The sequence below is a fragment of the Manacus candei genome, unplaced genomic scaffold (assembly GCF_025592945.1).
Source record: "Manacus candei isolate 608988 ecotype Guabito, Panama unplaced genomic scaffold, ASM2559294v1 h1tg000061l, whole genome shotgun sequence".
Taxonomy (NCBI): Eukaryota; Metazoa; Chordata; class Aves; order Passeriformes; family Pipridae; genus Manacus; species Manacus candei.
Genome location: NW_026138109.1, coordinates 3468481 through 3480795, shown reverse-complemented (window position 1 = coordinate 3480795; position 12315 = coordinate 3468481). Strand labels below are relative to the sequence as shown.

The window sequence follows — 12315 nt, the reverse complement described above, 5'->3', positions numbered from 1 at the left end:
TTCCCTTAATCTACTTAATCTACTACCGCGTGACTCTGAAGTTGCAGTCTGTCCTTTTTTACATGCTGTTGTGCCCACAAATGCTTATCAAATATTTGCTGTTTGCTGTCTATTGTAACTGTCCCCCAAAGCACCATCTGGCAAATATATTCAATTATAAATCTAGATCATTATTACAGCACTATGCAATTATCTTCAACTGACTGGATCAGATCAGTAGATAAGTTGTGATGAGTTTTATATGTATTTTATGTTGGACAACTCTATGCTTTGGATTCTGGTTGCAAAGACTCCAGACACAGCTGGGAAAAAGTTGCATATCGATTAGTCAATATTTGTGTGAACCCTTTGTGTCATTTCATCCACCTATTCAGTTGATTACATGCATGGTGTGATCCTAACGATGTGTAAGGTACTCTGTCCTTCAAGGTAGACTGCCCTTATACGCACTCTATATGTCTTGATGATCTGCCTTCAGATCTATCTTGCTAGCAAAACATTTGGTCCCTTTCTTTGTGCTCTTGGGAAGTCAACTGCATAATAAACAGCTTGTGTTGCTTGATGCTCCTGCCCTCTCAGTGAGCTCGATGCCTCAGTCAAGTGACATTTAATTTGCAATCAGTGTGGAACTATGAGCGCTGGACACAGGTCACCAGACACTTTTATTCTGTCCTTAGGCTGTCTTTGGTTCCTAAGTCAATAGATACTGGGAGTGCAGTGAAACTCACATGTGTCCTGTACAGGGCCTTGGAGACCTAAGGAATGGGTCATCCTAATAGACTTTGAAGATCCTTGTAAGCATTGTAAGGTAGTGTGTGATGGTGTTAAAAGCTGTTTTGTGCATGGGGTATAAGAAAACAAAATAGCTCTGGTTATCCAAAGCAATTAATTAGTCTTTGAGCTGATACAACTGAAAGCGTGTTGTAATTTAGCATAGTAGCTTAATAGTAATACATTAATACAGTAAGTTATTAACAAAAGCAAGACACTTTCTGCCGCAAACTCCTTTGTTCAGGCAGGTACTTTATTGTTGCAGTGCAGTTCATAAACTAAAATAATACAACTTCCTCCTATGTAGTAAGAACAGAAATTACATAATCAGCAAAGAAGAAAAAAAAATGACATGCAGGCACAGATGCACACAGACCTTTGCAGTTGAAAAGTAACAAAGATAGACAGAACCCTGAAATAAAGAAAGCAAGAAATAGCTGTCACAAGGAAAGTACCTTTTAGTAGTATATACTTGTTTTATAGGAGACTTGGCTAGGAAACAGAAAGACAGAAATCTTAAATCCTGCTGTGTAGCTGACTCTATGTTTGTAGACTTCCAAGGCCTAATTACAAATCCTACAGTGGTTTTAATGCATTATATTATCAGAGAATGTGCAGCAATAACTTGGAAAATATAGGAATAGAGAGGTTTCAAGGGGTAATTTCTCTCACAAAAGGCAAGATAATGGATTTGCTTACAAAATATGTGATGTGAAATTTGTTTCAATTGGTCACTGTTTCACTCTTGTGCTATGTTTTTCTAATGGAAGTGAGAAACACATCTAACACTGTCCTATAGAACTGTGTCCTGGATCCGACCAGGACAGGGTTAATTTTTGCAGCACCCGGGAGGGGGCATGGCTGTGACCTGGAGGTTATTCTACACCACCTCAGGTAATTTTCTGGGAATGTGGGAAGGGCTCTCTTCCCTGTCGGGGTAAAGCAGTGATTGGGTATTGTTGGGCTCTGCCTGGTATCAGTGGTGAGAATTTGCACATGAATTGCTCACCTCTCTTGTACACTTTTGCTATTAATATTGTTGCTGTTACTGTTTATTTTCTTATCTCATTGCTGTTTCCAGTATATTGTTCCTATCTAAAACTGTGGTCTTTACCTTTTGTGCCTTCAGTTCTCCTTTCCAGCCTGCCACAGAGGTGGGGAAGGGGTGAGGGAAGAGAATGACTGTTGGATGGGTTGGAGTGGTTTCAGTGGGAACACTAAATTCAAGAATACCATTCCTAAACCACAATAAACTATTAATAAGAATGGGTACAAGAGTGCCTAGTTTTCAGAATTTCACTAGACTTATAATTAAACCACCAGTGAGACTAAAAAATAAGAGAAATAAGACTATTACATTGTGCCATGGGAAATTTTAGCAGTATGACAGGGTAGTTGACGAGATGGAATAAAATGTTTGGAGGGATAAACAAAGGAATAATTAGTATCAAGAGGATTGGCATAACCACCAGTGCATGCTGTTCCTCATATTCAGAACAGAATGCCAGAGCTTGTCACTGATAGTAATGGAAATGGAGGCTGAGTCTTTCAAGGAAGCTGACTCTGCAAAAGCTGACAGACTAGAAGACCCTATGAAAGAGAGAAACAGAAAAAGTAGTGCAGAGCAGGGATGAGATAGAGCCATGGAATCAAACATTAAATGTGGAGGAGAAATGGTAATGATTACATAGTGAAGTCAAGAGTGTAAAAGATAAGAAAAGTAATACTGGCAAATGAAATTAATACTCTGAGATTAGGATAATAGAGTTTCCAGGAGAGTGGATAGTACATGAGAGATGAGAAATCAGTAAAGGAAGAAGGGCCTCTAGAGCAACCTTGATTAATTTACTGCCAGAAAAGTTAAAAATTGCTAAAATGTCTTCTAAAGATATGCCCCTACAAAAAAAAAAAAATCAGTATAGATAAAGAGCCTAGCAAACTAAGGACCACTTGAAATAATATATAGAAATACTCCTGACTCTTAGAGTGACATAATTGCTAGCCTGTAGATTCACTGAGAAAGAGGAATTGACTTCCTTTGAATGAAGACCTAGTTTGGAAGCAGGATGCTACAGTGAAGTCCTTTTCTTCTTGTGAGAGTGTACCTTTTATAACCAAATCAATTTGATTAAACTTCTGGGTTTTGGATACTGGTCAGTCTATTTCTGTCCCTCAGGGCTCTGAGGTGGTACTACAACTCTGGGCAGTCAGTTCCATCTCGATAGGGAGGCTGGACCGTGTTGCTTGGATACTTTTCCAAAGAGCCTACCTGGTGGTGGAGCTCTTGTTTCTAGTCTTCAGGGATGAAGAAGCAGGCAGGCAAGAAACTTGGGCTCAGCCAAGCCACAATCATTTTTACTCTGGAAAACACTAGACAGTTACAAAACAACATCCTGTACGTACCCTCCTCCCCCGCTTAGTGTGATCTCACCTCTCCTGGGAGTTCTGTTTTGGACAACATTTTTCCTGACTTTTCACCAGGCATGTGGTAGTGGTTTGGCCTTTTTACTCACACAATCAATGTTTTTTGTGACCTGTCATTCTTTTGCTCACATACTTCAACTGGGAGTTGTGTAGTTTGCATGTTCTCCACCCTCCACTGGCTTCTTTATACAATTTGTCAAAGCAGTGACCTTACTGGTAGAAAACCCTCTTTTCCAGTAAAAAAAGATTACCAGAGACCAACAGATCTTTACTGCTTTCTCCAGTAAGAAAGGACATGAGTAAAAGATATGTCAGAATGACATTTCCCAAAGGAAATGAGTCATTCATGGGATAATGTGGACGGACTCCAGTGCAGAAGTACACTTCTGCTCTGTATATTAAAAGAGGAGGAATATGGTAATTTTCGTGATTATCACACATTGCTAGAGCATAAGGTTCCCCCCCCAACCCAATAGTTTTACCTTTCCAGACAAATTTGTACTTACACATTGGCACCTCCATGATGCACTTACAAATGGTGCTAGTCAACTGCTAACCCACTTCACACTGTTTAGGTGCTTTACAAATCACTGGAGAGGCTGACGAACTCTCATGTTCTCCAAAGACCAGGCTTTTTCTTGTAGGGTCTGTATTGAAATTCTTTATTCTATTAACCTTTCTTATCTCAGTTTAACTTATTTTCTTTCAAAATGTTCGATTTGCAGCTAACTGAAAGCTTCTTAGATTTTCTTGGTCCAGATCATGGTGAAGATTAATTTGCATCACAGAGAGACACTGCTACTATTTTTGGCTTTGTCTGAGATCCTTGTTGACTCTTTGAGAAGAGAGGCCAAGGATTTAATTTATCAAAGGACTGAATTATTTTGTTACCTCTCCCATCCCAATGCTAAGTCTGGCACTGTTTTCAAGCAGCATAACACTTGTATCAAAGAAAGGAGGAAAAAACCACTTAAAATATTCTTTCAGTTTTTGCTTGTAAACGCTGCCATGGGACTAATTTACTGCGATGAAGCATGCTGTTTTGTGGTAATATTTTAGAATTATACTGCAGAATTGGTAAATAGACAAACTTTCCTAAGTTGGGATGAATGCACTAAACCTTGAAATCTGAATGGACTGGTGCAGATGAAGGTAATGGAGAAGATGACAGGTGAACATGTTTCCCCCATATTGTTATTTTACTTGTTACATACTGCTGTGCTTTCATAGAGGAATGTTTGGTAAAATATGTGATTCCAGTGGGAAAAAAATAGCCCAAATATCGTTTTACCATCTTTTATTTTTTTGGCTTTATGGGGAGTGTTGTCTGCTAGAAGGGACACAGAAATTGTAGCCTACATGGGAAAGCCTACCTTTTTTTCTGCCTAGTTGGGAAAAAGCTCCAGTAAGGTTGATCATGTCTGGTAGAAAAAAAAAAAATAGATAAGTACTTATTTCATATTTGGAGAGCTATTCATAGTTTTGTGTTCTAATACTTGAGAATTTTTTTCTCCTCTCTTTTCAAACAGGCCATGGAGGCTACTTTTAGCTGCATGCCACATTAGAAATATTTGAGATTAAAGTGACCGCAGTGGAAAGAACAGCTGATACTAAGGAAAGAGCATTATAAAACATTTCTGTCTCTAAATCAGTTTTGCCTCAGACATATTTTTGTCTCTGTTGAATTGATTCTAGTGCCAGTCATGACTAGCCCTGAAACTGGTAATTTTCCATGGTGAAAACTAAAATGGATAACTTTCTAACAGCTGTAAGAAAACAAAAATAATTCTGCTGCACACATCTGGATGAACTGAAATCCAACTTTCCAGTCAATCCATTCTCTCTAATGCTATTTTGAGAAATAATCATGCTCTCTTATTCAGGATTATTTTAAATAGTCTGGGCTTATTTGCAAGAAATATTATTTCCTGATTTATAACTCTTGCAGCCCTATTGGCTTATATGGAGAACAAGACAGTGCCCGACTAATTGTGATTCTCAAAGGTATGTAAATAGCAGCTGTGAGTACAAACAAGACTGCAGAAGACCTTCCTTTGGAGGCGAAGCATGAAGACTGGCTGTTTAGTTACTGTTGTAAGGAAAGTGGCAAATATGTTCCCTGCAGGCACTGATACAAAGCCAGTCTCTCATGCCAAGGCATCTCTCTGTCAGAGCATTTGGAAGGATGTTTCATCTAGGAGTGCATTATACTATTTTTATAGGTTATGAACTCATGCCTAGTGTAACCCTGCTGAAAGCAGCAGAGCTGTCCTGGGAAGCTGAACTCTTTTTGTCATATGTATAGTCTTTGTTGTGTGGGGTATGTAGATAGTTGAGGATCACAGGCTGCTTGTGTGGTACCCCGTAAAAGAAGTAGTTCTGCGATATACAGTGTTGGACCAAATTTGTGACTAGAAAGTACAATTGAATTATGTCATTGGAAAATATAGCCAACTGGTTTGGCATTTGGGCTTATAGAACGTCTTGTAAGGTTATTGTTTCAGCCTGAGATGTACTGTGTACTTCCAATCAACTAGATAGGAGTTAGGAGCATTGTATAAGTGATCGTATCGAACCATGCAGCACTGTATCGAGGAAAGGAGATGACATAGATGTTTTACTGAGGAAGGTGTCTGTGAAACAGATCTGGTAGAGTCAAAAAGCATGGAAGATGCTTGAGAAGGCAGCGAAAGCTTGTTTGCTTTTATTCACAGCTTCTTTGAGCAGTGCTACAAGAGAAAGTGGAGAATTAAAGGTTTTCTGGATTTTGTGTGATTTTTTTTTTTTAACATGTTCCTCACTGGAAAAACCCCCTATATGTTAGAAATTGACTGCATATTCAAACGAGAGGTGAAAAAAAAGAGAAGAAAAAACCCCAGATTTATTTAAATTGCAAATTAGTTTGATTACCCTTTTGACGTACACAGTTGTCATAAATTCACCATAAATATAGTAGTAGTTCCTTGTTTTGATGTATTTTGCAGAAGTCATGTTTATGTCTTGGTCCAAGCTATATTGTAGAGCTGGATGCAGCTACATGCTGCTAGAGGGAAAGACGTGGAGTATGACATGGTGTTACAAAAACTGATAGTACAACTCCCTGCATGGATGAGAATCACAGCTAAGAGAAAAAGCAGTTGCTGCTGTGAAGTAGTCCACAAGCCTTCATGAGATCCAGACTTCAAGGTTAGAGTGCTTTGTTGCATCCTGTTTTTCCTTTGTTGCCAGGATTTGCTTTCTTCTTCTGAAGTACTCTGCTTGGCAAGCCTTCTATTTTGATTTCAACAGGGTATTTCTTCCTCAGGGCTTCTACTAATATTAGTGTGTACACTGTTTGCTATTCCCTCCTGTATCCATAGAAGTTCCAGCTAGGTTAAGGGTGAACTGTAAAGGATGAAGAAAACCACATGTACGCTTTTTACTTGAAGGGCAGTCATACCACAAGTTAGGTATAAGCTAGGTATAAACCAGATACTTGAGTGCAGACATGTGCCAATATGTGTCTGACAGGGCAAAGGTTTTCTAGAGCAACCTCTCCTCTACATCTCTGCTATTGCTAGCCCTGAAAATGCTCTGCAACCTCACGGAATTAATAAGGTGTGAAATAAAATGTTACAGGGAAATTAAAGATTTTATTGAATTCTTCAATTTTTGAATCTCTCTCAACAGAAATTACCTCTGAATGTTTATTTTCTGCCATTTGCAAGTCCCTGTTGTTGTTGCCAATTAACCTGTAGGTGGATAGGAGCCAGTGAGTTTCGCCATTCTTTGTGATTCTATGGTTAAGGCACTCCTCCTAGGTGATGGGAGTTCTTCCTTATGGTGTGTGTATCATTATTCATCATTCTTTCATCATATTGCATTATTCTCTGCAATATGCAGAGGCACTTACTGTGGAGTTTTTAGAATTTGAGAATCTAAATAGCCTTAATACCTGATCTTCTTCACATGTAAATTTCCATAATTTCTTCTGCTTTATTGATTTAATTTTTTTCTTTTTTTTTCTGTCACAATATGATTATATTGTACATTCTATGTATAAAAGGATTAACAAAATTCTCTATGGACCTTTTGCTTCCATGTCCATAAGGAACTACTTCTCAATCAATTTTAGTGTGCTTTAGATAATGACAGCATTCTTAAGTAGGAAAAAATATGTAAGGATTAAAAGTGGAAAAAGATGTGGACATCAGTGTGGAACAGGACAGGGTAAAAAATTGGAAACTAAATAAGTTAGTTTGGAAATGAAAGAAAAATAATTTAAATTATTTAAATTAAAGAATAAATTAATTTTGAAAAGGACGGAAATTAAAATACTTTTTAGAAGTAGATTGAAAGCTTAGTACAGACAATTAAGAGGAGACAAGGGTTTTATGAGGAGATAAGGATTTACAAAGAGAAAGACTGGCAAAACCTTACTACACTAGTTTGAATTAGGTTTAGAAACCAAAACCAAAACTTTCACAGGATCACAACCAGCAAAGTACATAACTATGTCTCCATAACTTTCCTTCCAATGTGTTACATGAGTTATTCTTACCAAAGTACACTCTCCTGTTGGCTGTAGCTGGACTGGGTAAGTGAATAATTGACTTGCAAGAGCAGAGCTATGTAAAAGGAATTGGAAGAAATGTTTCCTCTTTAAACTTCTATCAAGGACTTTTGCAAACTCTTCAGGAATTACATGAGGCCTGAGGCTACTTTTCAGTTTTCAGTGTAGACTTAGGAACAGGATTAAGCTATAGTGGGGTAGAGCTAAAGGTCTGGTTATCTTTTAGACAATTTTTGCAGCAGTTTTGCTAAGTTTTAGGTTCCTGTTGTTATGAAGGGTCCTCTAACATTCTTCGCTTTTAGGCCCACATTCTTAGAGCTGCTGCTTCTCCTGACTTCTGCAGAAGCAAAGGAGTAATGACAATTTTTAATGATTCTTAAGCAGAGGTAGCCATAGACATAGTTAGAGCTCCTAAAGAGAGCAGAAATGAAGCAAGTTGAATGACATTTGTAGAGAAGAAGTTGAAGGAAAGGAAAAATAAATTGTTCCTGCAATAGTTACTGAGTTCTCAGTAAAAATTCAGCCTGGGTTGTTGAAATATAAAATTGTTGCTATGAGTGTGAATGAAAATTAAGGGGCATCACACAGGAGTCCCACCTGGTACTCTCTATTTAGAGACAAAATTAGGGAATAGGTCTTGTGTTGTCAGTTTAGTGTTTATGTGATGCTGTTCTGTATTTTCTCCATGGAGAGAGAAGACATTCCATCCTTGATAACTATCAAGACAGGCCTTTAAATGATTACTTGATATCTATGTTACAAACCAGCTTTAGATCATTAAGATAATCCAGATGCTTTACCAAGAACATGACATGTGGCTTTTTGTTTTTCTCTGAAATGGTGTAATCACAAAGAAAGACCACGACTGCAATGTAAACATCTCTCAGTGGGGTTTGAAAATATGACACAACAAGGTCAATTAACTATTGTAGGGTAACTGGAAGGAATGAGTTCACCTGTTTCAAAATGTAATTAGAAAGCAGCAATAACACCATCAATGATGATTCTGACATTATAAAAAATATATATTGATGTATAACAATGACCTTGATTTTAGTACCTCTCTTTACTGATAATGCCAACAGAGCTCAGTCTCAGCAAGTTAAAGGTTTCTGTTAAATGAGTAGTCAGAACAAACCACCTTTAGAATTCTTCAATCATGGTGAGGCCAGTTTGGATATCTCTCTGAGGTTCTTATAACCTATCAAAAAAAAAAAAAAATTCCAGATTAAACCTAATTTTGAGATCAGGTCAGGACATGCAATCAGATTTTTTGCATCACACATTGTTTAATTAAACTTAGTATAGATTATAAATTAGTGCTTTCATCATGACTAGCCAGCCCTGGTTTACCTTATGAAATCTGAACAATTCAAACGTAAAGTAGTCAAAGCATAAGTGTAATCCTTTAATGGTAATCACCTTTCATTTTCCATTCTGTTTATTAACAGTTCTCTCCTAAAAGCAAGAAAACAAGCTGTGATTTAGAATCATTACCTCAGTGCTAATAAAAGTCTTGATATACTGCATGTGCAACCAGTAAATATTGGTCAGCTAAATGTTCATCATCTGTTCTATTATCCTCGCAGTAAATAACCCCTGCTGCAGCATTTATATCAAAAACTTGCTTAGAAAACTGTGTTTATTATCAGAGTTCAATTCAGCTCATCACACTGTTTCAAAATTGATCTTCATCTTTTTCCATCTGGGAATATTACAAGCAACTAACAAAACAGCTGTGCACATATTTTGGGCACCTGAGAGCATTTTTAAACCTCAGGAGTATGTCTGCTTATGCTAGTTAGGCTTTCCATAATATTTCATGCAACAGTAATGATGAACTGTTTGCTGCTATTCTTTCTGTGCCAGTGCCAGAAAGAATAGCAGCATCCTTCCTGTGGATTGCACAGGGACTCAGTTCAGGCTTAATCAGCTCAGCCCGAGAGCCATGCAGTTTACACTGGCTGCATTTAGTGGTTTAGGATAGGTATTAGCTTAGTCACTGCCATCCTAACATGACTTCATTATCTTATTTGTACCGTCCTGCCAGCAACTGGACATCTAACCTTACACCGAAGAAGACAGAAATTATTTTTAAACCCACTTCCAATCTTCCAGTAATTTTGATTTTTGTCCAGTTTGAAATGTTAGGAATATGTAATCGGGAATGAACGTTTAAGATTACAAAATGATTGTGCTTTCAGTGTGTAGTGTTTTTAGTGAATTAGCCTCAGTGTTTACAAGAGACTTGCAAAGTTAAACCTTCGAAGCTTTAAAATGAATTGCACCGTTTTTATAATTCGCTGAGGAGGAAAATGTTTTTGCAAGGTTCTTGGCATAACTTTCTTTGAAATTGTTAGAAGCTTTTATTTATCAAGAAGTGTATATTGTTAAAAGTAAAACTTCCCCTGTGCTCTAAATTTTGCCTCAGTTAATCTTTCAGCAGTGCTGAAAACGGAGCTTTAATAGCAGCTTTATCAGTTAACCCAGTCACTCATCCCAGTGCTTATTTGATACTGTGTCCATACAAGCACTTGGGGACATCAGAAAGAGGCCGACTTGTCAGTGGGCCAGCTGAGAGGACCTTGGTGGCAGAGGGGAAAAAAGAGACCACAGAAATGGATGACATTAAATGGAATTTGACACAAATCCAAAAGGAATTATCTGACCACAGTAGCCTAGGAGAGGCGTGGATTGCTCTTGTATTTCTCCTAGATTTTCTCTGGTATGTCACTCACAGGAATAGAGAGAAAGACAGTGGTCCCTCACTGTATGAATGTAGCATCTGGTGCGACTGAAGGGGAGGTGCTGACTGAGCTGAGAATAAAACTGCGGTGATGCTGTCATCGCAGGAGCAGCCGGCTCAAGCCAGCGTGGGGCTCGTGGCCAAGGCACTCATTAAGCTCTTTTGCTGTCTTCAGCAACAAAGATTTAGGGAGAAATCTGCTCTCCCTACTTGTCTCTAATTTTTCTGTTTTCTGTTGAAGGGGAAGAGGGTGTGTGTATATATAAGTGCAGCTGAGGGGATGACATTAGTGTTAGAGAGAGTGGACCAAAAATTGTACAGACTTGCCTGTAAAGGGAACTGGGAAGAGTAATGGATGAGGACTTTCTGGTGGATGGCCAGAGCAGAGGAAACCCATGCTGATTTGTCTTGGGGATGAAAAGGAAAGGCATCCTTGATTTCTTGTAAGCCTGTCATCACAGAACTCTTGTAACAGAAAGACTCTTTTGCTCCAGTTCATGCTGCGCTCAATCACTAGCAGTATTTGTCATGTGAGTATTCAGTCTGTGCCTGGCAGACTCTGTGACTGGTCAGGCAGGCCAGTGGCTTTAGAGGTCATGGCTGGTCCTTTGAAATAATTAAATGACAATACTCAACAGCATAGGTGGAAATTAAAAAATCAGATTAATTTAAAGAACTTAAGTGGTCTTCTTCAGATAATCCTGCTTAGTAATAAGAGTGAAAGATGACAAATAAAATAAGAAAAAAGCATGGAAATGCAGACCAAATTGCAAAGAATGGAGGCTATTTAGAGAAAAAAAAACAACAAAAAACCACTTTTTGGGGAGAGCTGGCCTTTAATTTTACTTTTCACTTTACTACATTTGCATTTGTGAAGTGGTCTGTAACTCTTCTTCTTCTCAGTTAAGTCTTTCACATGGCATCATTTGTGGTTCAGAATTCTTACTCACCTCATTTTTTTTTCCCTAAACAAAGAAGTACCATTCATATAGTTATAAAGTTGTCTTGTCAGCAAAAAATTTGTAGCTCTTGCCAATGCAAAGAAGTCTGATATTAAAAGCATGCATGGCTGTGCTATCTTAAGATGAAGCCATTAGCATGTAGCTAAAGAGTAAGTTCAAGGGAGAGAAATTGTGTTAAGAGGACAGAGTGACTACCTGGTGCCAAGAAGATATTTTATGCTTGCTCAAGCAGTTTTGATGAGTTGATAGCTGAAATGTTTATGCTTTTATTCACATAGATAACATACTAAAGAGTTCTATTTTAAACAGCAGATAATCCAAGTGGTGTATTTAGTTTGTGATGTAACTGTGGCTGGTGTTCTAGGGCTTTCAGGGTTTGCTCCTGCTGTTATTGACTCCCAGCTGGGCCCTGCAAAGCAGGGCCCTTGACTTCTTTCAAATGTGAAAACAAAAACCAGGAAAACATATACTGGCAGTAAATTTTCTGTTCCTCTTGATGCAGAATGCAAATGCAAAGCATTGTAATGATTTCCACTCCATTGCTAAAATGTATAAAGTCAGGAATATTTCTGTATATAAATGAAAGATCTGTGTCTCAGGAATGTCTAAATGTGTAACTGTGTTATACAGGATTTAGTGAAGCCCAGTTTCAACTGCTGTTTGATTTGATGCAAGACTTTAAATGTCATCTGCAATTTTACTCTAGAGAATCTTGATTTTTGTGTATTGTCACCTCCTTCAAGCTACCACACTTACTACTTGTTTTCCCCAGCAGTACTTTTCTTGGTTTTCTAATTCTTTCTCAGGAAAAAAAAAGGCACAGCCTTGTTGCTACATTATCCTTTAAAAAAACAAACCTA

General features: G+C 38.0%; 1 long non-coding RNA gene across 1 annotated transcript in view; it reads left to right on the top strand.

Moving 5' to 3' along the window:
- The window catches only part of LOC127478744 (uncharacterized), a 41592-nt gene that overhangs the window by 315 nt on the left and 28962 nt on the right, over positions 1 to 12315 (top strand). The window lies entirely within an intron of this gene.